Here is a 23,832-nt window from a genome sequence, read left to right on the forward strand (position 1 = left end):
TGAAGCCAATTACCTCTTCTGGTGATATCACATGATGTTCCCCAGTCTGGCTCTAAGGTCTTGTCCACCACAGAATCATCATCATCCATAATTTGGCTGACAGCTGCCTGTGTGTTGTACATGGACTGAGCTCCTTGCCCACTTGCCTGATTCCCACCTCAAGATTTGGCTGCCTAATTCCCTCCACGAGGGATACTACCACTGCCAATATCTCTAACACACAGCTCGCAGAGCCAGCAACACATCATAGCATTAAAATAATCTTATCTATCTCCTTTGGTTCAATGTCGTCATTTGAAAGCAAAGGCTGATTTTTAATCTCTTCGAATAAATCAACAAGAAGTTCTTTAGGTGTAGTATGTTATGTAGCCCCACGTGAGCCATGGGTTAGAGGACTGTGGGGCAAAAACGAAACTGGTGTCATTGACAGAATCGAATCCCCATTCTGTTCTGTTACTGTTATGGCAGCTGAGGAGGTGGACTGCAGAGAACACTGACTCCGGCTGTTGATGTCGCAATCAAAGGCTATATCATCCTGCTGAAATTGAGATGAGTAATGAGACATATTGTCTATTAAACCCTTTGCTTGCTCCACACTAATACTCTTGTCAGGGGTAAAGGAGGCAAAATATGACCTGCGTTTGATTCTACTACTGCCGAGATGGTTGTTGCCAGCAGTGCTGGTGGTGTTGCTGCTGCTTTTGGCTAACATATTCTTATCACTGATATTAGGTTTTATTTCTATCACCCTACTATGTCCATTTCTCATGCTATATTTGGGTTAAGCAAAAACTTTGGACACAACAATTATGTTTAATTTGTTTGTATAGTTTGTAGACAAACTTAAAGGGGTTTTCTACTACTTGGACAGCCCCTTCCTGATAAAATAAAAGCACTTATACTCACCGGTGTCATTCAGCGGTGGCAGCACTCATGTTCCCGGGTTTCTCTTGTGGATGTTATGACACATGCACTCTGTTCCCAATCAGTGCTGGGATCACTGTCTTCGCCATCGGACATATTGAACATCAACAGGAAGCAATAGCTGCAGCTGCTCTCTGATTTCCTCTTGATGTTCAATTTGTCCGAAAGCGGGGAGAGTGATGTCAGTGCTGATTGTGCACAGGTCTCATGTGTCATTACAACCACATGGAAGCCATGAGAACATGAGTGCCGAGATCACTAAAACGGCGCCTGCACTGGAGGTGAGTATAAGCGTTTTTATTTTATAGGCACCAAAAATTCAGAGCAAAAAGGGAATGTCCTAGTATTGTACAACATCTTTAACCAACCAAAGGAAAATATGAAATGAACCATGTTAAGCACTGACAGGGTTCAAGTTAGAGACTAAAAGGATAATTCAACAACAGCATGCCTGTAATATCAATGTGATGTGCATGTGTCTCCAATTTGACAATTGAAACAGGTTTGACAAGACAAACCTGCATAGTTAAATTTCTTGATTTATTGTAATAATTTATTTTCAAATATTTGAGATATTGCAAGCAAATTCCCTCTGACCTAAAAAAACAAGTAAAAACTAATGAGAAGAGCAAGACACACTGTCAGAAAATGCTGCAACTGTCCACAACATAATTATTGCTAATATTAAATATTTACCATATTTTTTGGACTATAAGATGCACCGGACCATAAGACGCATTAGACTTTAGAGGAGGAAAATAGAAAAAAAATTAAGCAAAAAATGTGGTTATGAGGCATTGATATGGGGGGGTCTGCTGCTGACACTGGTATAGGGGTAATGTCCCCCAATTCTGTTAATATCCTCCATCCTGGTATGTATGGCCCCTCCTTCCTGGTAAATGTGGCCCTCATCCCCATCTTGGTATATGTGGCACTCATGCCCATCCTGGTATATGTGGCCCTCATCCCCATCCTGGTATATATGGCCCTCATCCCCATCCTGGTATGCATGGCACCCCAATCCCCCATCCTGCTATGTATGGCACCCCTTGATCCATCATGCTGGCATGCATGGCACCCCTGTATCCCCCATCCTAGCATGCACGGCACCCCTTGATTCCCCATCCTGGAATGCATGGCACCCTCTTGATCCCCCATACTGGTATGCATGGCACCCCTTGATCCCTGATCCTGGTATGTATGGCACCCCTTGATCTTGGTATGCATAGCACCCTTTAATCCAGGTATGTATGGCACCCATTGATCCCCCATCCTAGTATAAATGGCACCCCTTGATTACCCCATCCTGGTATGCATGTCACCCCAATCCCCCGTCCTGGTATGCATGGCACTCCTTGATCCCCCATCCTGGTATGCATGGCACCCCTTGATCCTGGTATACATAGCACCCTTTGATCCTGGTATGTATGGCACCCATTGATCCCCCATCCTGGTATATATGGCACTCCTTGATTCCCCCATCCTGGTATGCATGGCACCCCTTGATCCCCCATCCTGGTATGTATAGCACCCCTTGATCTCCCATCCTGGTATGCATAGCACCCCTTGATCCCCCATCCTGGTATGCATGGCACCCCTTGATCCTCCATCCTGGTATGCATGGCCCCTCCTTCCTGGTAAACGTGGCCCTCATCCCCATCCTGGTATATGTGGCACTCATGCCCATCCTGGTTTACATGGCTCTCATCCCCATCCTGGTATATGTGGCCCTCATCCCCATCCTGGTATGCATGGCACCCCAATCCCCCATCCTGCTATGTATGGCACCCCTTGATCCCCCATACTGGCATGCATGGCACTCCTGTATCCCCCATCCTGGCATGCATGGCCCCCTTTATTCCCCATCCTGGTATGCATGGCACCCTCTTGATCCCCCATACTGGTATGCATTGCACCCCTTGATCCCCCATCCTGGTATGCATGGCACCCCTTAATCCCCCATCCTGGTATGTATGGCACCCCTTGATCCTGGTATGCATGGCACCCTTTGATCCTGGTATATATGGCACTCCTTGATTCCCCCATCCTGGTATGCATGTCACCCCAATCCCCTGTCCTGGTATGCATGGCACCCCTTGATCCCCCATCCTGGTATGTATAGCACCCCTTGATGTCCTATCCTGGTATGCATGGCACCCCTTGATCCCCCATCCTGGTATGCATGGCACCCCTTGATCCCCCATCTTGGTATGCATGGCACCCCTTGATCCCTCATCCTGGTATGCATGTCACCCTTTGATTCCCCCATCCTGGTATGCATGGCACCCCTTGATCCCCCATCCTGGTATGTATAGCACCCCTTGATCCCCCATCCTGGTATGCATGGCATCCTTTCATCCCCCATCACGCTGCCCACAAAAAAAATAAACAATCATACTCACCTCCTCTCTCCTCCAGTGCTGCGTCCCGCTCTGCTGCCAACACTCTCACTGTGTGAGCCGCGCATAGCAGGGCGTGCATGGCATCCCTGCCATGCACCCTCACACAGTAAAGCGCTGTGCTGGAATAGTCACTGCTCCCCACGCTGGAACTGTGTGCATGGGGAGCAGTGACCATTCACTCTCTTCAATAGCGTACACACTTTACCTGCATCACGGCTCCTGCTGTGGCCGGCGGTCAATGTGCCTGCTATTAAAGACCATGAATATTCACTAAAACCCATGGGAGTGGGTTGTAGTGAATATTTATGGGCTTTAACAGTGGGCACACAGACTGCAGAGTGGCAGCAGGAGCCGTGCTGTGGGTACAGTGTGCACGCTATTAAAGAAAATGAATATTGGCATAGGCAGCAAGGAATATTCATTTTCTTGAGCAGCGGGCACATTGTAGGCTGCAGCAGATGGCTTCTGCCTCCTGTGCTCTGCTCATGCCCCGCTGCTGCTTCCCCCAGCCCCACAACCACCCACAGCCACAGAACATATGTTTGGACTACAAGACGCACCCCCCACTTTCCTCCAAAATTTTAGAGGAAAAAGGTGTGTCTTATAGTCTGAAAAATACGGTAAGTATTTAGGGAAAAAAAGTGAACACTGTAACTGTGTTTATTCATTTTTCACTTTTCTTTTAATTTTTTTTTTTGAGGGGGGTGGATTTTTGGTTTAAAGTTCTCTCATCTTAAAAAAAATGCTTATACCTTAATAAAAAGGTCATAATGTAGGAACACGCATGGAAAGTAATTTACAGCAACAGCCATCAGTAATGTTGCAGCACCTAAACCTATTAAATATCATTAGTCAAACAGTTTCAAAACCTTAACCATTTATTTATTTTTTTGCATTTTGTTTTTAAATATTGACGGTGCTTCCGCTCCGACCAAACACAAACTTAATTTAAGGAAACTGAACATGCAATGCTACAAAGTTGCCGAATGTAACTTCATGACCGTAAAAAAACACGCAGCATCAGCTGGCGATGTGGTTGGGGTGTATGGTATGTATAGTATCAAATTAAAAGAGGTTTTCAAAAAATAAAAGGAGACTTTTTATATCAAAGGTGAAAAAAACACTACCAAGTGCTTTCATAAAATAAAAACAAGAACAGAAAATCTAGCTAAAGCAAGCACCTTCAACTGGCCATTGTATTTAGGTAACATGAAAGGTCTAATATTAGACTATTAGAGCAATGAAGCAAGCTAAAAATATTTTTGTAACCAATGTGCGCACTTTGGTAGGTGGACCATTGTGCTTAAGTTTCAAGGTTATGGAGACTTCTTAAAAAAATTGACTTACGCATCCCAAAACACAGTAATCACATTTTCAGTGACACACAAGTTTTGAAGTCAGAATTTTGTATAGTTCTGAAATTAGCATTGTGGGGTTTAATACTGACCCTCCTTGCTGTATGTGAAAGAAAAAAATGTGGCTACTGCAGTACATTCCATATTTATTGACGCACAGTCACACTCATTGATTATACACTCTAAGCAGTTCCCTATTTATCATTTGAATCTTTAGCATTCACAGACTAATAATATCACTCCAATTGTCAATCTGGTACATCAGCACTGAAGTAGCACACCACAATCACATTGGGTCTTTATCTAAAACTATCCTACGTGCTATGAGCTCTTATCCCTACATGATGCAAGAATAAAATTAATCTCTTTGGCCGACTCCTATCTTTTATACTGGCTATAATAGCTCCTAGGCTTAAAGTATATCCATCATGTAAGGGATACAGCGAATTTCTAAAGAGGTGAACAAATCCCTATTGTTAAAAATTATACCTTTACTTTTCCTTACTATTAAAAGAAAAAGGAAATAGACTTGGTAATTCCTATACAACAAATCCTTATACAAAGATGTATGCGGTGACTAAATAATACCAAAGTGTCATAACCAAAGGAGGTTACGGCACTTTTTTAGCTTTGTGGAGTCCTTCTTATTGAAGTAATTATTTACATCTTGTCTGGGCATGTTTTTTTTTCTATCACCCCATATAAGTTTAAGGATACAGGTTTATACCTATATATTAGTTTGATTAAACACAATTTACACTTTATTATTTGCATGGACACTTTATCCATACAACATGCATTGTGTAGTTGTTTGAGGATTTATGAATATTGGGGGTTATATATACACCTGAATATATATTGGGCCAGACTTTGACTCCTTATTGTGGGATGTTATGACCTATTTTTTCAGTTACACTGCCATTGGGGACTTACTTTAGTCAGCTTTGGTCAGCAGACGGTGAGCGGGGTTTCCATAACTTGCGTGCTTTTTCTAGGGTGCCAAACTCCACAGTCAGGCAGGGCTTACCTTTAGGGTACATGATTGAGGGAAAATGTTAGGACACCCCCCGCCTGATCTTTTTTTCAGTCCTGTTTTCTATGTGACGTATTAATTGGATATTATTTGGTCACCACATACAGTTATATGAAAAAGTTTGGGCACCCCTATTAATCTTAAGCTTAATGTTTTACAAAAATTGGTGTTTTTGCAACAGCTATTTCAGTTTGATATATGTAATAACTGTTGGACACAGTAATGTTTCTGCCTTGAAATGAGGTTTATTGTACTAACAGAAAATGTGCAATCTGCATTCAAACAAAATTTGACAGGTGCATAAGTATGGGCACCTCACCAGAAAAGTGACATTAATATTTAGTATATCCTCCTTTTGCAAAAATAAAAGCCTCTAGTCGCTTCCTGTAGCTTTTAATGAGTTCCTGGATCCTGGATGAAGGTATTTTTGACCATTCCTCTTTACAAAACAATTCCAGTTCAGTTAAGTTTGATGGTCGCCGAGCATGGACAGCCCTCTTCAAATGATCCCACAGATGTTCAATGATATTCAGGTCTGGGGACTGGGATGGCCATTCCAGAACATTGTAATTGTTCTTCTGCATGAATGCCTGAGTAGATTTGGAGCGGTGTTTTGGATCATTGTCTTGCTGAAAGATCCATCCCCTGCGTAACTTCAACTATATCACTGATTCTTGATCATTATTGTCAAGAATCTGCTGATACTGAGTGGAATCCCTCAACTTTAACAAGATTCACGGTGCCGGCATTGGCCACACAGCCCCAAAGCATGATGTAACCTCCACCAAATTTTACTGTGGGTAGCAAGTGTTTTTCTTGGAATGCTGTGTTTTTTTGCCGCCATGCATAACGCCTTTTTGTATGACCAAACAACTCAATCTTGGTTTCATCAGTCCACAGGACCTTCTTCCAAAAAGAAATTGGCTTCTCTAAATGTGCTTTTGTATACCTCAGCCGACTCTGTTTGTGGCGTGCTTGCAGAAACGGCTTCTTTCGCATCACTCTCCCATACAGCTTCTCCTTGTGCAAAGTGCGTTGTATAGTTGACTGATGCACAGTGACACCATCTGCAGCAAGTTGATGCTGCAGCTCTCTGGAGGTGGTCTGAGGATTGTCCTTGACTGATCTCACCATTCTTCTTCTCTGCCTTTCTGATGTTTTTCTTGACCTGCCACTTCTGGCCTTAACAAGAACTGTCCCTGTGTTCTTCCACTTCCTTACTATGTTCCTCACAGTGGAAACTGACAGGTTAAATCTCTGAGACAGCTTTTTGTATCCTTCCCCTGAACAACTATGTTGAATAATCTTTGTTTTCAGATCATTTGACAGTTGTTTTGAGGAGCCCTTGATGCCACTCTTCAGAGGAGATTCAAACAGGAGAACAACTTGCAAGTGGCCACTTTAAGTAGCTTTTCTCATGATTGCATACACCTGGTTATGAAGTTCAAAGCTCAATGAGGTTACAAAACCAAAAAAAGTGCTTTAGTAAGTCAGTAAAAAGTAGGTAGGAGTATTTAAAACAAGAAAATGATAAGGGTGCCCATACTTATGCACCTGTCAAATTTTGTTTGATTGCAGATTGCACATTTTCTGTTAGTACAATAAACCTCATTTCAAGGCAGAAACATTACTGTGTCCAACAGTTATTACATATATCAAACTGAAATAGCTGTTGCATAAACACCAATTTTTATAAAACATTAAGCTTAAGATTAATAGGGGTGCCCAAACTTTTTCATATAACTGTATTTATGTGTACATGCATTTGTTGGATAAGAATTACCAAGGTTATTTCCTTTTTATTTTAATAGTATTAATAAATGCATAATTTTTAATAATAGGGATTTATTCACCTCATTAGAAATTGGCTATGATAGCTCTCTCTAATTGGCTGGGTTAGACTATGTGAACTGTTGGCTGCAGGACATTATGGCGAATTAGTATGCTCACTAATTCTTCAGCAGTCTGTAAAATGGAAACTGGCAATTTTTCTTTTTCTATTACTTGCAAGTTGAATCGCATGGAACCATGAATTTCAGGAAATTTGTTTCAAACTCTGTTAATTGATCCTTTCATCTGTACTACCAAAACATCTTGTTTCGAAGCTGCAAATATTAACTATGTGGTTGATGGTCTCAGAGTATTGGGTCAGTCTTTATAAAAGATGGTCACTGTAGCTTTCATTTCCCATAACTATTCTGTCCCTTCAATCTTTAGCTGACTCACCAACCATCTCCATAGGCTCCCCTTTTGTTCCTATCATTATTTTACTTTTTAAACCAGGTAGCGAAAATGCTGTTTTATGACATGCTGCTCCAGTATATTAGCCTCTTTTATCACTTTGTACATGTTATAGTCAACATTTCCTTGACAATCTGTACTTTTTTATGTCATCACTTTAAGTTTAAAATGTTTCCAGCGTGTTAGCTTATACTGTAACTTTTAATTGTATCAATAAAATCTTACTAAAATCATAAAATAAAAAACTGTGACACTTAAAATAAGCAAATCAAGCAAAAGCAAAAAATCACACTTAATCAATAGCAACATGTAGAAGCTACCTAACGACAGACATTTTTAAATCTACAAAACATTTCTTAAAAAAAAAAAATACTATGTTTATTTTGTGTAATAGTAACTTAGTAAACGTTAAAATAGATGTATGGTTACTTTATTTCTTAATACATACTTAATATGTTGAAAGATAGATTTTTATTTTTTAAGTTTTAACATCATAAAGTTTCATTTGCGCAAATAAAGCAGAAAACATGTTGAAATATTGAGAAATATATTTAGTAGTAGACCTTTCCCCAATACAAACAATACAAAATAAAAAAAAAAGATTAAAAAAAGAAGATAATAGTAAGTATTATAGAATAACAGCATTTACTTGATAGAATAATGAAAACTGATTGCTAATTTTTAAATCTAGTGTAGGCACTGAATATTGAACAAAAATAATAAACAATATATATGAAAAATCAGAAACAAGAAAAAATAATAAGTGATATTTGTTCCTTTCGATTTAGAATGGTAAATGATATTTTTCATGAAAGAAGAAAAACATTTTAGAAAAAAAACATAGTTCTATTTGTATTCCAAAGCTTCTTGATCCCTTTCTTATTATTTGTTGCATGAGACATATTACACATAATAAAAAAGCTTTCATGCAGCTGTGATCCAATTGATTGCTATGGAAATAATATCTTGGTATGCTTTAAGTGAAAAGTAGCACTGCTGGTCATACTTGGTTGGTTGCAATTATTTTGGGAATATATGAACAGGAGATTCTGTGCTTAGAAAATGGCAGCTGTTCTTAACAGTTTACTAACTATGCCTAATCGTCTGCATCAGACCTTGCACATGTTGGTACCTAGCAAATCTTTCATGAATGCAAGCACTGCTGAATTGCCTTCAGGATTATTAGTTTTAGCTCATGCACAATTTGAATATAAATAGATTTATTAGGTAATTAGTAGAAAATGAAACCTGCTAAAAAAGTGAACAAAAAATTAAATTGGTGGGATTTTTTTTCACAAAAGTAATCTTATTTGTCTTGAAAAAAAGTGTTATCAGTGTTTCATGTCATGTAAGACTCCTATCAAAGATTCCCATCCATCAGTCCTTTAATCTCCTTTTTCGATCGTTTCTCTATTGCAATTTAAACTGTGTGAAAAAAGGAATTCCTCTATATTTGTCTGAGATCAAGGATTTTCTGATGCTCTTTCTCACAATTATGTATCTTTCTCAGCGACTACTGACTCCAGAATAAGCATTGTCAACTATCAGACTGCGGTAGCAAATATTTTGCTAATCAAACACTGAGATGCCAGACATATGTTTACAGTTAAAGTCATATCGTGCTTGTTTTCATTTTACATTTCTGCACACATTTTTCAATTATAATTAGTATTTATTGAGATAAAACATAGCATAAAATTAATCTAAGGTAATAAATAGTTGCTAAATAATCATAGATCACACATTTATGGATTAAACACTAGACATTTTAACTCTTTCCTTTCATATGATATATTGGTATGAGCACGCATTACACCCAGGAGATGTAGGCTGTTATACACAGTGGACATCTTTCTGTAACAGCACCAGACAGAGTGTACCCAATCAATCCTGTTTAAAGGAACTCTGTCATTACTGTTCAAAATAAGTCCCGTCACTCAGTGCTTCACGGCGGGGCCAAACATTTAAACACACCTTCCCACCTGCTTAGTTTCCATCTTTGACAGCTCTGGCTTCATAGAGCTAGAAAAGGGTGGAGATAGATGGAGACCAAACAGGTGAGAAGGTATATAAAAATAATTGGTCCCACCGTGAGGCACTGAGCGCCAATACTTGGTTTTAACATTCATTCTGTGCTGACAGAGTCCCTTTAACAACTTAGCTGCAGCAGTCTCCAGCATTAAAATAGCCTCCCGCAAAGTGATTGAGAGGGTCTGATGATTTCTCATGGTTGATGGAGAATTGATGAAAGTCCTTATGACTTCCATCTTTGTCCTCCTGTAAAGCCTATCATGTGGGTGAGCATCATACATTATTTTGTCTACAGTGGGTACGGAAAGTATTCATACCCCTTTACATTTTTCACTCTTTGTTTCATTGCAGCCATTTGGTAAATTCTAAAAAGTTCATTTTCTTTCTCATTAATGTACACTCTGCACCCCATTTAACTGAAAAAAACAGAAATGTAGACATTTTTGCAAATTAATTAAAAAAGAAAAACTAAAATATCACATGGTCATAAGTATTCAGACCCTTTGTTCAGTATTGAGTAGAAGCACCCTTTTGAGCTAGTACAGCCATGAGTCTTCTTGGGAATGATGCAACAAGTTTTTCACACCTGGATTTGGGGATCATCTGCCATTTTTCCTTGAAGATCCTCTCCAGTTCTGTCAGGTTGGATGGTGAACGATGGTGGACAACCATTTTCAAGTCTCTCCAGAGATGCTCAATTGGGTTTAGTTCAGGGCTCTGGCTGGGCCAGTCAAGAATGGTCACTGAGTTGCACTGAAACCAATCCTTTGTTATTTTAGCTGTGTGCTCAGGGTCATTGTCTTGTTGGAAGATGAACCTTTGGCCATGCCTGAGGTCCAGAGCACTCAGCAAGAGGTTTTTATTCAGGATATCTCTGTACTTGGCCGCATTCATGTTTCCTTCAATTGCAACCAGTCTTCCTGTCCCTGCAGCTGAACAACACCCCCATAGCATGGTGTTGCCACCACCATGTCTCACTGTTGGGATTGTATCGGGCAGGTGATGAGCAGTGCCTGTTTTTCTCCACACATACCACTTTGAAATATCACCAAAAAGTTCTATCTTTGTCTCATCAGACCAGAGAATCTTATTTTTCATAGTCTGGGAGTCCTTCATGAGTTTTTGAGCAAACTCTATGCGGGCTTTCATATGTCTTGCACTGAGGAGAGGCTTCCATTAGGCCACTCTGCCATAAAGGCCCGACTGGTAGAGGGCTGCAGTGATAGTTGACTTTGTGGAACTTTCTCCCATCTCCCTACTGCATCTCTGGAGCTCAGCCACAGTGATCTTGGGGTACTTATTTACCTCTCTCTCCATGGCTCTTCTCCCATGATTGTTCAGTTTGCCTGGATGGCCAGGTCTAGGAAGACTTCTGGTGGTCCCAAATTTCTTCCATTTAAGGATTATGGAGGCCACTGTGCTCTTAGGAACCTTGAGTACTGCAGAAATTCTTTTGTAACCTTGGCCAGATCTGTGCCTTGCCACAATTCTGTCTCTGAGCTCATTGGGCAGTTCCTTTGAGCTCATGATTCTCATTAAATCATATCAGTTTAATTAAACACAGCTGGACTCCAATGAAGGAGTAGAATCATCTCAAGGAGGATCACAAGGAAATGGACAGCATGTGACTTAAATATGAGTGTCTGAGCAAAGGGTCTGAATACATATGATCATGTGATATTTCAGTTTTTCTTTTTTAATAAATTTGCAAAAATTTCTACATTTCTGTTTTTTTTCAGTCAAGACGGGGTGCAGAGTGTACATTAATGAGAAAAAAATGAACTTTTTAGAATTTACCAAAGGGCTGCAATGAAACAAAGAGTGAAAAATTTGAAGGGGTCTGAATACTTTCCATACCGACTGTATGTACTGCAATTCCATTGTATTGCAGTATATAGAACAAGCAGTCAGATGACCACAGGTTCAAGCTCTCTAAAGTAATTAAAAATTAAATTAAAAATGCTTTAAATATTTAAAAAAATATAAAAATTCAAGTTACCTCCTTCTCATTTAATAACACATATTTAAGAAAAGGAAAACAAATTAATATTTGGTATTATCAAATCCATATTATTAATATCTATAAAAATTTAATTAATTAATTTAATTTAATTGTATTGTAACTGTATGTAAACTGTATGTTCAATATTTGTATATTGGTATTAATAAAACATCTGATAGCACTCAGATAGCCACAAAATAAGTCCTCATATAAGCGGCATTGCCAAAAAAATATAAAATCGGGTTTCTGAAAATGGTCTACAAGCCAAATTTTCTGTTTTACAAATTTCCAATATTTCTTCACTACTTAACTAAATATTAATAAATAATACTATACATGTTTAATATTACCATTAGTGAAGAGCGAGTAAATTCGTTACTATTCGCTATTCGCACGGATAGTACAGTATTCAGGTTACTCGTTATATTGCGAGTATTTGTGTACTCGCCTCGCTATATTCGGATGTCCCACCTTGCAGTTTTGGCGGCTCCTTTGCAGCCACTAAGCATGCTGGGCTTCTTAACCAATCACAGTAAAGCCACAGACATCTTGATTGTGGCATTACTGTGATTGACTGGCCGCCCACCATCATAGGGTCTATTTAAGCCCTGCCGCTGCCATTTTGTGCACATTGCGTCCGCAGCCTGCATTCTACAAGCATAGCGAGTATTGCTGAGCTGATAGGGAGAGTGTTTAGGCCTCTTGATAAAACAAAAGCTCTTTTAAGGGCTACCTGCAGTGTACACAAGTTCAGTGTAGAGTAGGGAGGGAGAGATACTCGAGCAGGGACAGTTTAAAGGAGCCCTCACTAGCTCCATAATACCACCAAAAAATAGCTATTTTCCGAGCTGAAGACACACGACAAAGTCATAGTACAGGGATGAAGAAATTGTGTATTAGGTAGGGAGAGGTTAAAGTGTTCTTCCAATGTCCATCTTAAAACAGCTCTGGTCAGAGGCAAAGCAATATTTTTCCAGCACACAGAGTAGAAGCATTTTGTGATGCCTTTTTTTAAAAGCATTGGTCTAATTTCCCCGCTGCTTTAGGGATCAGAGCCTGGCTTCTGCTGTTCACATTAGTCAACTTAAAAAGGCGGTTAGTGCCCAATGCAGAGCAGTAGTCCAAACATTTTCTACTGCCTGGTAGAAAGCCCACACCAGTCCATTTTCCCAACTGTTTTTGGGGTGACAGCCTGCCTTCTGTCCACATTAGTCCACTTAAAAAGGCGTTTAGTTCCCTACACAAAGCAGTAGTCCAAACATTTCCTACTGCCTGCTACCAAGCACGCACCAGGCCATTTTCTCAGCTGTTTTTGGGGTGACAGCCTGCCTAATGTCGTTATTAGTCCACTTAAAAAGGTGTTTAGTGCACTACGCAAAGCAGTAGTCCAAACATTTCCTACTGCCTGCTACAAAGCACGCACCAGCCCATTTTTCCCGCTGTTTTTGGGGTGACAGCCTGCCTTCTGTCCACATTAGTCCACTTAAAAAGGCGTTTAGTTTCCTACACAAAGCAGTAGTCCAAACATTTCCTACTGCGTGCAACCAAGCACGCACCAGGCCATTTTCACCGCTGTTTTTGGGTTGACAGCCTGCCTACTATCATTATTAGTCCACTTAAAAAGGCGTTTAGTGCACTATGCAAACAGTAGTCCAAACATTTCCTACTGACTGCAACAAAGCACGCATCAGGCCATTTTCCTCCTGTTGCTAGAGTGACAGCCTGGCTCCTGTCCACATTAGTCCACTTAAATAGGCGATTAGTGCAATATGCAAAGCAGTATTTCAAATATTTCCTACTGCCTGCTACCAAGCACTCACCAGGCCATTTTCCACGCTGTGTTTTGGGTGACAGCCTGCCTACTGTCGTTATTAGTCCACTTAAAAAGGCATTTAGTGGACTACGCAAAGCAGTAGTCTAAACATTTCCTGCTGCCTGCTACAAAGAACGCACCAGCCCATTTTCCCAGCTGTTTTTGTTTAGACAGCCTGCCTTCTGTCTATATCAGTTCACTTAAAAAGGCAATAAGTGCACTACGTAAAGCAGTATTCCAAACATTTCCTACTGCCTGCTACAAAGAACGCACCAGCCCATTTTCCCCGCTGTTTTTGGGTGACAGCCTGCCTTCTGTCCACATTAGTCCACTAAAAAAGGCGTTTAGTGCATTACGCAAAGCAGTAGTCTAAACATTTCCTTCTGCCTGCTACCAAGCATGCACCAGGCCATTTTCACCACTGTTTTTAGGGTGACAGCCTGCCTTCTGTCATCATTAGTCCACATAAAAATGCGTTTCTTGCACTACGCAAAGCAGTAGTCCAAACATTTCCTACTGCCTGGTAGAAAGCACACACCAGCCCATTCTCCCCCCATTCTTTGGGGTTACAGCATGCCTTCTGTCCACATTAGTCCACATAAAATGGCGTTAAGTTCCCTACACAAAGCAGTAGTTCATATATTTCCTACTGCCTGCTACCAAGCATGCACCAGGCCATTTTCCCCGCTGTTTTTGGGGTGACAGCCTGCCTACTGTTGTTATTAGTCCACTTAAAAAGGCGTTTAGTGCACTACGCAAAGCAGTAGTCCAAACATTTCCTACTGCCTGCTAAAAAACACGCACCAGCCCTTTTTCCCTGCTTTTTTTTGGGGTGACAGCCTACATTTTGTCGTCATTAGTCCACTTAAAAAAGCGTTTAGGGCACTCAACAAAGCAGTAGTCCAAACATTTCCTACTGCCTGCTACAAAGCATGCACCAGCCCATTTTCCCCCCTGTTTTTGGGGTGACAGTCTGCCTTCTGTCCACATTAGTCCACTTAAAAAGGCGTTTAGTGCCCTACGCAATCATTAGTCCAAACATTTCCTACTGCCTGCTGCAAAGCATGCACCAGCCCATTTTACCCCCTTGTCTTTGGGGTGACAGCCTGCCATCTGTCAAAATTAGTCCACTTAAAAAGGCGTTTAGTGCAATATACAAAGCAGTATTCCAAATATTTCCTACTGCCTGCTACCAAGCACTCACCAGGCCATTTTCCCCGCTGTGTTTGGGGTGACAGCCTGCCTACTGTCGTTATTAGTCCACTTAAAAAGGCGTTTAGTGGACTACGCAAAGCAGTAGTCCAAACATTTCCTACTGCCTGCTGCAAAGCATGCACCAGCCCATTTTACCCCCTTGTCTTTGGGGTGACAGCCTGCCTTCTGTCTATATCAGTTCACTTTAAAAGGCATTTAGTGCACTACGTAAAGCAGTATTCCAAACATTTCCTACGGCCTGCTACCAAGCACGCATCAGGCCATTTTCCCCTCTGTTTTTTTGGATGACAGCCTGCCTACAATCGTTTTTAGTCCACTTAAAAAGCGTTTAGTGCACTATGCAAAGCAGTAGTCCAAACATTTCCTACTGCCTGCTACAAAGCAAGCATCAGGCCATTTTCCTCGCTGTTCTTGTGTAGACAGCCTGCCTTCTGTCTATATCAGTCCACTAAAAAAGGCGTTTAGTGCACTACGTAAAGCAGTATTCCAAACATTTCCTGCTGCCTTCTACCAAGCACGCATCAGAAAATTTTCCCCGCTGTTTTTGGGGTGACAGCCTGCCTTCTGTCATTATTAGTCCACTTAAAATGCGTTTAGTGCACTACGCAAAGCAATAGTCCAAACATTTCCTACTGCCTGCTACCAAGCATGGACCAGACCATTTTCACCTCTGCTATTGGGGTGACAGCCTGCCTTCTGTTATCATTAGTCCACTTGAAAGTGCATTTAGTGCACTACGCAAAGCAGTAGTCCAAACATTTCCTACTGTCTGCTGCAAAGAACCCACCAGCCCATTTTCCCCGCTGTTTTTGGGGTGACAGCCTGCCTTCTGTTCACAATAGTACACTTAAAATGGCGTTTAGTGCACTCCACAAAGAAGTAATTCAATGTTTCCTACTGCTTGCTACAAAGCACACACCAGCCTATTTTCCCCCCTGTTTTTGGGGTGACAGCCTGCCTTCTGTCCACATAAGTCCACTTAAAAAGGTGTTTCGTGCCCTACGCATTAATTAGTCAAAGCATTTCCTACTGCCTCCTACAAAGCACGTAGTAGGCCATTTTCCCCGCTGTCTTTGGGGTGACAGCCTGCCTTCTGCCAACATTAGTCAATTTAAAAAGGCGTTTAGTGCATTATGCAAAGCAGTATTCCAAACATTTTCTACTGCCTGCTACAAAGCATGCACCAGCCCATTTCCCCCCCTGTTTTTGGGGTGATAGCCTGGCTCCTGTCCACATTAGTCCACTTAAAAAGGCGATTAGTGCCCTATGCAAAGCAGTAGTCCAAACATTTCCTACTGCCTGCTAAAAAGCATGCACCAGCCCATTTTCCTGGCTGTTTTTGGGTGACAGCCTGCCTTCTGTTCACCTTAGTCCACTTAAAAAGGCGATTTGTGCTCTACGTAAAACAGTAGTCCAAACACTTCCTACAGACTGCTACCAAGCATGCATCAGCCCATTTTCCCCCTGCTGTTGGGGTGACAGCCTGGCTCCTTTCCACATTAGTCCACTTAAAAAGGCGATTAGTGCCCTACACAAAACAGTAGTCCAAATATTTCCTACTGCCTGCTACAAAGAACGCACCAGCCCATTTTCCCCGCTGATTTTGGGTGACAGCCTGCCTTCTGTCCACATTAGTCCACTTAAAAAGGCGTTTAGTGCATTACGCCAAGCAGTAGTCCAAACATTTCCTACTGCCTGCCACCAAGCATGCACCAGGCCATTTTCACCACTGTTTTGGGGGTGACAGCCTGCCTTCTGTCATCATTAGTCCACTTAAAAATGCGTTTCGTGCACTCCGCAAAGCAGTAGTCCAAATATTTCCTACTGCTTTGTACAAAGCACACACCAGCCCATTTTTTTTGTTTTTGGGGTTACAGCATGCCTTCTGTCCACATTAGTCCACATAGAATGGCGTTTAGTTCCCTACACAAAGCAGTAGTTCAAATATTTCCTACTGCCTGCTACCAAGCACGCACCAGGCCATTTTCCCCGCTGTTTTTGGAGTGACAGCCTCCCTATTGTTGTTATTAGTCCACTGAAAAAGGCGTTTAGTGCATTACGCAAAGCAGTAGTCCAAACATTTCCTACTGCCTGCTACAAAACACGCACCAGCCCTTTTTCCCTGCTTTTTTTGGGGTGACAGCCTGCCTTTTGTCGTCTTTAGTCCACTTAAAAAAGAGTTTAGGGCACTCCACCAAGCAGTAGTCCAAACAATTCCTACTGCCTGCTACAAAGCACGCACCAGCCCATTTTCCCCCCCGTTTTTGGGGTGACAGTCTGCCTTCTGTCCACATAAGTCCACTTAAAATGGCGTTTAGTGCCCTATGCAATCATTAGTTCAAACAGTTCCTACTGCCTGCTGCAAAGCAAGCCCTAGTCCATTTTCCCCGCTGTCTTTGGGGTGACAGCCTGCCTTCTGTCAACATTAGTCCCCTTAAAAAGCCGTTTAGTGCAATATACAAAGCAGTATTCCAAATATTTCCTACTGCCTACTACCAAGCACTCACCAGGCCATTTCCCCCACTGTTTTTGGGGTGACAGCCTGCTTACTGTCGTGCTGATTCCTGTCATGGTTCGGAGGAATCAGCACTTAGAGAGATGCAGTCTTGGAATGACGTTGTCTTCAAAATGGCTGATAAAGGTGGCAATCTGGTCATATGGCCATGCAATATGTATGAAATGCAAGCCTATAAGTTATTATCGGATAAAAAATGTTATAGAAAACTAACGTACAACCCTCTTCCTGAATACCAGCAGCAACTGGTGGATATTCTGCAAAAAGCCTTTGAAGACAGCGTCATTCCTAAGAAATTTCTAGAACAAATACCTAAGATGATGCCAAAGCTCCCAACCTTTTATTTAATCCCAAAGCTGCATATAAATCTGACAGATCCTCCCGGGCGCCCCATAATTTCGGGCAATGATGGCTTGTGTGAAACAGTATGCCGAATGATTGACTACTATCTGAAGCCGATTGTCTTGACACTGCCATCTTATATACAGGATCCAACATCGGCCCTAATGCGACTGGACCAAATCCATCTGGAGGATGGGATGTACTTAGTCGTGGCCGATGTTGAAGCACTGTACACATCGATCAAACATCGAGATGGGTTGAAGGCGGTACATTGGTTTTTGAATAGTGGCAATCTTGACAAACTGCTGATAGATCTCATTATGACTCTATTGGAATTTATCCTTGAGCATAACTGCTTTATATTTAATGAGCAGGTTTTTGTTCAGACACAAGGAACAGCTATGGGGGCAGCTTGTGCCCCCTCATATGCCAACTTGTTCATGGGTGCCTGGGAAAGGGAGGTACTTCAATGCACTCCGGTTGAGGGATCCGACACGGTCCTCAACTGGATGAGGTATATAGACGACATTCTGTTCGTCTGGGGTGGCACATGTGGGGAGCTGCAAGCATTTATGATGGAGTTGAATAAAAATGATGTGAACATCAAAGTCACATATAATAGTGGTCGACATGTCAATTTCTTGGATGTGGACCTACAGGTAACCGCAGATGGATCAATCACTACCGACATCTATCGAAAACCGACCTCTACCAACTCCATCCTACATGCCAGCTCCTCACATCTGCACTCCACCATCAAAAGTATTCCAACCAGTCAATACCTCAGAGCAAAAAGATTCTGCTCCACGGAAAAAAATTTTGAAGACCAGGCTGCAGATTTATACCAAAGATTCAGAGAAAGAGGATATGGGCATCGCACTATCCAGGGTGGGTATAAAAGGGCCAAAAATACCACCTGGGACAAATTATTATATGATAATTCAACAAAAGAAAGTGAATCCTCTAATCAAGCGAGATTAATTACACCGTATAACAAACCATGGAAGGAATTTATTAATATTATCAATAAACACTGGAGGGTTCTTCAAATGGACCCGATCTTGGGACGAATAATTGGGGAAAAATCCAGTATTACGGCCAAAAGATCAAAAAACGTAAAAGATCTCCTTGTTCGAAGCCATTACTCCAAAGAAAAGACGAGGAAGGATTCTTTTAGAAATCACATTAAAGGCTTCTTTCCGTGCGGGCATTGTAAGGCCTGCTTTAACCTAGTTAAAAATAAAACGTTTTCCAATTCAGAAAAGACCAGAGTATTCACAATTGACACCTTTTTGACATGTTCCTTTAAGAGTGTGATATACTTGGCAGAATGCCCTTGTGGCAAACTGTACGTTGGTATGACTACCCGAGAACTTAAAATCCGATTGCGTGAGCACATAAGGGATATAGAAAAATCAAAGGATATAGAGGATATGAGTGAACTAAAGACCCTACTCAGGCATTTTAAAGCTTTTCACAATAGTGATGTCAAACTCCTAAAGATAAGAGCAATTGACCTGATTTCTTTAGGACAGAGGGGAGGGGATCTATTTAAAGTCTTATCCCAGGTGGAGAGCCGATGGATTTACAGACTTAAGACTGTAACTCCATTCGGAATAAATGAGAACTTTGGGTTCAGCTCCATTTTATGATGCGGCCATATATTTCGGCTCCCTTTCTTTCTGGTTCCCTATTTGTTTTGGTGTGGGAGTAATTTTAATAGTTTGGATTTTAATGCTAATTTGTATTTAGTCCTAGATTGCCTGGTAACAGTATGAGTGTTCTACCAAGATCCTAATAAAACATAGAAGCGAGTGCAACTACATATGACATCCTCAAGAATCTCATCAAGATCCACAGATAATGAACTCTATTAATTCTACAGCAGATTGATCTATAATTGATCTATATTTGCTCTTCTATGCTGATGTTCATAATTTAAGTGTAACCATGGGAGGGTGTTAATACTGGTGGATGGATTAAATGCCGGGAATAGGATAAACAATAAGATAATGGGACTATACAATAATCTCGTATTGGGAAAAGATTTATGGGCACTAATTTGATTGAGGCCAAATGCCATATGAGTGATATAAGACCACTATTTGGCCATTTGAGCCCTAAAAATATACACATATATATATATACATATGTGGGTTCATTATAATTATTATTAATACACTCTAATGGCAGAAGCGCCTCAAATCAAATGAAGATAGCCCCCTGATACGTATATTTTTTTCATTTGGAACTAAAAACAGTTACCCACTTTGTGAGATCCTGATCCCTTGAGATAGGACATAGGTATGATAAGATGCAGTGACCTAAATGGAATTAATAACACCCACGGAAAATGGGAAATCACCCTATAGTGCATAATTTCCAGATCTATTTTGGGTATGGATAAATATTGAAGTAAGGTGCATGAGAGAGGGATGATGTTGATCTCTAAATTTCTAACTATACTGGAGAAGCACATTAACCCAAATATTTCTAAGTAATATTTACCTTCTGTACTCTCTGCGATCCCCTCTCTCCTCTCTTCTCCTGATGGTCCTAGTGCGCATGCGCGCCGCTGTCGCTCTGGAGCTTCGGCCTGCCGACATCTGACGCGCTGGTGTGTGCATCGCTGCTTAGCAGCGGTGGCACGCTGGCGTTTCACCGTCGGTGGGCGGAAGCTCCATATAGGAAGTGACGCGGGGTTGCGCATGCGCCGCCTTAGACCATCATCACCCGGAAACTCAGCTGTATATACTAACTGAGCAACGAGTTTTAACCATACGCTTCTATTTAAGGCAATGCGGGCTCACACTGCAAATGCACGCCCCCCGACGAAGCGAGGGTGAAACGCGTAGGGGCACGAGGACATGGGCAGCACTCTCCTATCTCCCTATGTAAGTACACGTACTATTGACCAAATACTGTTTGATTTATATTGGGGATTGTGCAAAGTATCAACATTGATCTGCACAGAGACAGGATATCAGAAGGGATCTAATCCAAATTGAGGTGTTTGATACCAGTTAATATTATGTATTACGTACTGGTTACTTTAAATACAGATAAGATGGAGAGGTAAGGATTTCTAGCTGATCTCTTTGATCAATCTGAGATCGGTTTGATACCAGCGCTATAGGCACTATGCACTAGTCACTTTCACCCAAATGGATCCAAGAAGTAATGATTCAAATTGATCCCATATAATTATATTGTACATTACAATTTTGTGTTTATGATATCCCTATGCACTCTCCTAACTGTGTTGGAGCATAAATTGAATAATATGAGAGTGGGCAGTGCCCTCTTCTTTGATTCAGCACCGTGTTATATATTCTTATAATTGAGTATTAATGTTTAAATAAAGTTATATTGTTTTCTAAAGACTCTGGTTAAATAAGCCTTCATATTTCTTTGAGGGCTTTTTCCTTCTTGTGTGATATAGACTATCAATGGAGTTTAACGTGATAATACAGAGACCATTGTAAGTATGTTGTTATTTACTGTCGTTATTAGTCCACTTAAAAAGGCGTTTAGTGGACTACGCAAAGCAGTAGTCCAAACATTTCCTGCTGCCTGCTACAAAGAATGCACCAGCCCATTTTCCCTGCAGTTTTTGTTTAGACAGCCTGCCTTCTGTCTATATCAGTTCACTTAAAAAGGCGTTTAGAGCACTATATAAAGCAGTATTCCAAACATTTCCTACTGCCTGCTACCAAGCACGCATCAGCCCATTTTCCCCGCTATTTTTTGGATGACAGCCTGCCTCCTGTCATCATTAGTCCAACTAAAAAGGGATTTAGTGCCCTACGCAAAGCAGTAGTCCAAACATTTCCTGCTGCCTGCTACAAAGAATGCACCAGCCCATTTTCCCCGCTGTTTTTGGGGTGACAGCCTGCATTCTGTCGTTATTAGTTCACTTAAAAAGACGTTTAGTGCACTCCGCAAAGCAGTATTCCAAATATTTCCTGCTGCCTGCTACCAAGCATGCAACAGGCCAATTTCCCCGCTGTTTTGGTGGTGACAGCCTGCCTTCTGTCTTTATCAGTCCACTTAAAAAGGCGGTTAGTGCACTACGCAAACCAGTAGTCCAAACATTTCCTACTGCCTGCTACCAAACATGCACCAGGCAATTTTCCCCGCTGTTTTTGGGGTGACAGCCTGCCTTCTGTCATCATTAGTCCACTTAAAAGGGCATTTAGTGCACTACGCAAAGCAGTAGTCCAAACATTTCCTACTGTCTGCTACAAAGCACGCACCAGCCCATTTTCCCCACAGTTTTTGGGTTGACAGCCTGCCTTCTGTCCAGATTAGTCCACTTAAAAAGCCGTTTAGTGCACTCCACGAAGCAGTAGTCCAACATATCCTACTGCCTGATACAAAGCACGCACCTGCCCATTTTCCCCCTGTTTTTGGGATGACAGCCTGCCTTCTGTACACATAAGTCCACTTAAAAGGCGTTTAGTACCCTACACATTCATTAGTCCAAACATTTCCTACTGCCTGCAACAAAGCACGCAGCAGCCCATTTTCCCCGCTGTTTTTGGGGTGACAGCCTGCCTTCTATCCACATTAGTCCACTTAAAAATGCGTTTAGTGCACTATGCATAGCAGTAGTCCAAACATTTCCTACTGCCTGCTACCAAGCATGCACCAGGACATTTTCCCCGTTAATTTGGGGTGACAACCTTCCTTCTGTGGTCATTAGTCCACTTAAAAACGCGATTAGTGTTCTCCGCAAAGCAGTAGTCCAAACATTTCCTACTGCTTTCCGCAAAGCACACACCACCATATTTTCCCTCCTGTTTTTGGGGTGACAGACTGCCTTTTTTTCCACATTAGTCCACTTAAAATATCATTTATTGCCCTATGCAATCATTAGTCCAAACATCTCCTACTGCCTGCTGCTAAGCATGCACTAGGCCATTTCCCCCCCCGGTTTTTGGGGTGACAGTCTGCCTTCTGTCCACATAAGTCCTTTAAAAAGGCGTTTAGTGCATTATGCAAAGCAGTAGTCCAAACATTTCCTATTGCCTGCTTCAAAGCACGCACCAGCCCATTTTCCCCACTGTTTTTGGGGTGACAGTCTGCCTTCTGTCCACATAAGTCCATTAAAAAGGTGTTTAGTGCATTATGCAAAGCAGTAGTCCAAACATTTTCTACTGCCTGCTACAAAGCTCGCACCAGCCAATTTTTCCCGCTGTTTTTGGGGTTACAGCCTGCCTTCTGTCCACATTAGTCCACTTAAAAAGGCGTTTAGTTCCCTACACAAAGCAGTAGTCCAAACATTTCCTGCTGCCTGCTACAAAGAACTCACCAGCCCATTTTCCCCGCTGTTTTTGTGTAGAAAGTCTGCCTTCTGTCTATATCAGTCCACTCAAAAAGGCATTTAGTGCACTACGTAAAGCAGTATTCCAAACATTTCCTACTGCCTGCTACCAAGCATGCATCAGCCCTTTTTCCCCGCTGTTTTTGGGGTGACAGCCTGCCTCCTGTCCACATTAGTCCACCTAAAAAGGGATTTACTTTCCTACGCAAAGCTGTAGTCCAAACATTTCCTGCTGCCTGCTACTAAGAACGCACCTGCCCATTTTCCCCACTGTTTTTCGGGTGACAGCCAGCCTTCTGTCTACATTAGATAACTTATAAACGCTTTTAGTGCACTCCGCAAAGCAGTAGTCCAAACACTTCCTACTGCCTGCTACCAAGCATGCACCAGGCAATTTTCCCCGTTGTTTTTGGGGTGACAGCCTACCTTCTGTCATCATTAGTCCACTTATAAGGGCATTTAGTGCACTATGCAAAGCTTTAGTCCAAACATTTCCTACTGTCTTCTACAAAGCATGCACCAGTCTATTTTCCCTGCTGTTTTTGGGGTGACAGCCTGCCTTACCTTGGTTAAAGGTGCACAATCCCTTGTTTGCATGGTCATCGAGTACTATAAAGTCCTGGGGTCAAGGGT

The sequence above is a fragment of the Phyllobates terribilis genome, unplaced genomic scaffold (genome assembly GCF_046119375.1).
Source record: "Phyllobates terribilis strain yellow unplaced genomic scaffold, ASM4611937v1 Scaffold_4__5_contigs__length_816908805, whole genome shotgun sequence".
Taxonomy (NCBI): domain Eukaryota; kingdom Metazoa; phylum Chordata; class Amphibia; order Anura; family Dendrobatidae; genus Phyllobates; species Phyllobates terribilis.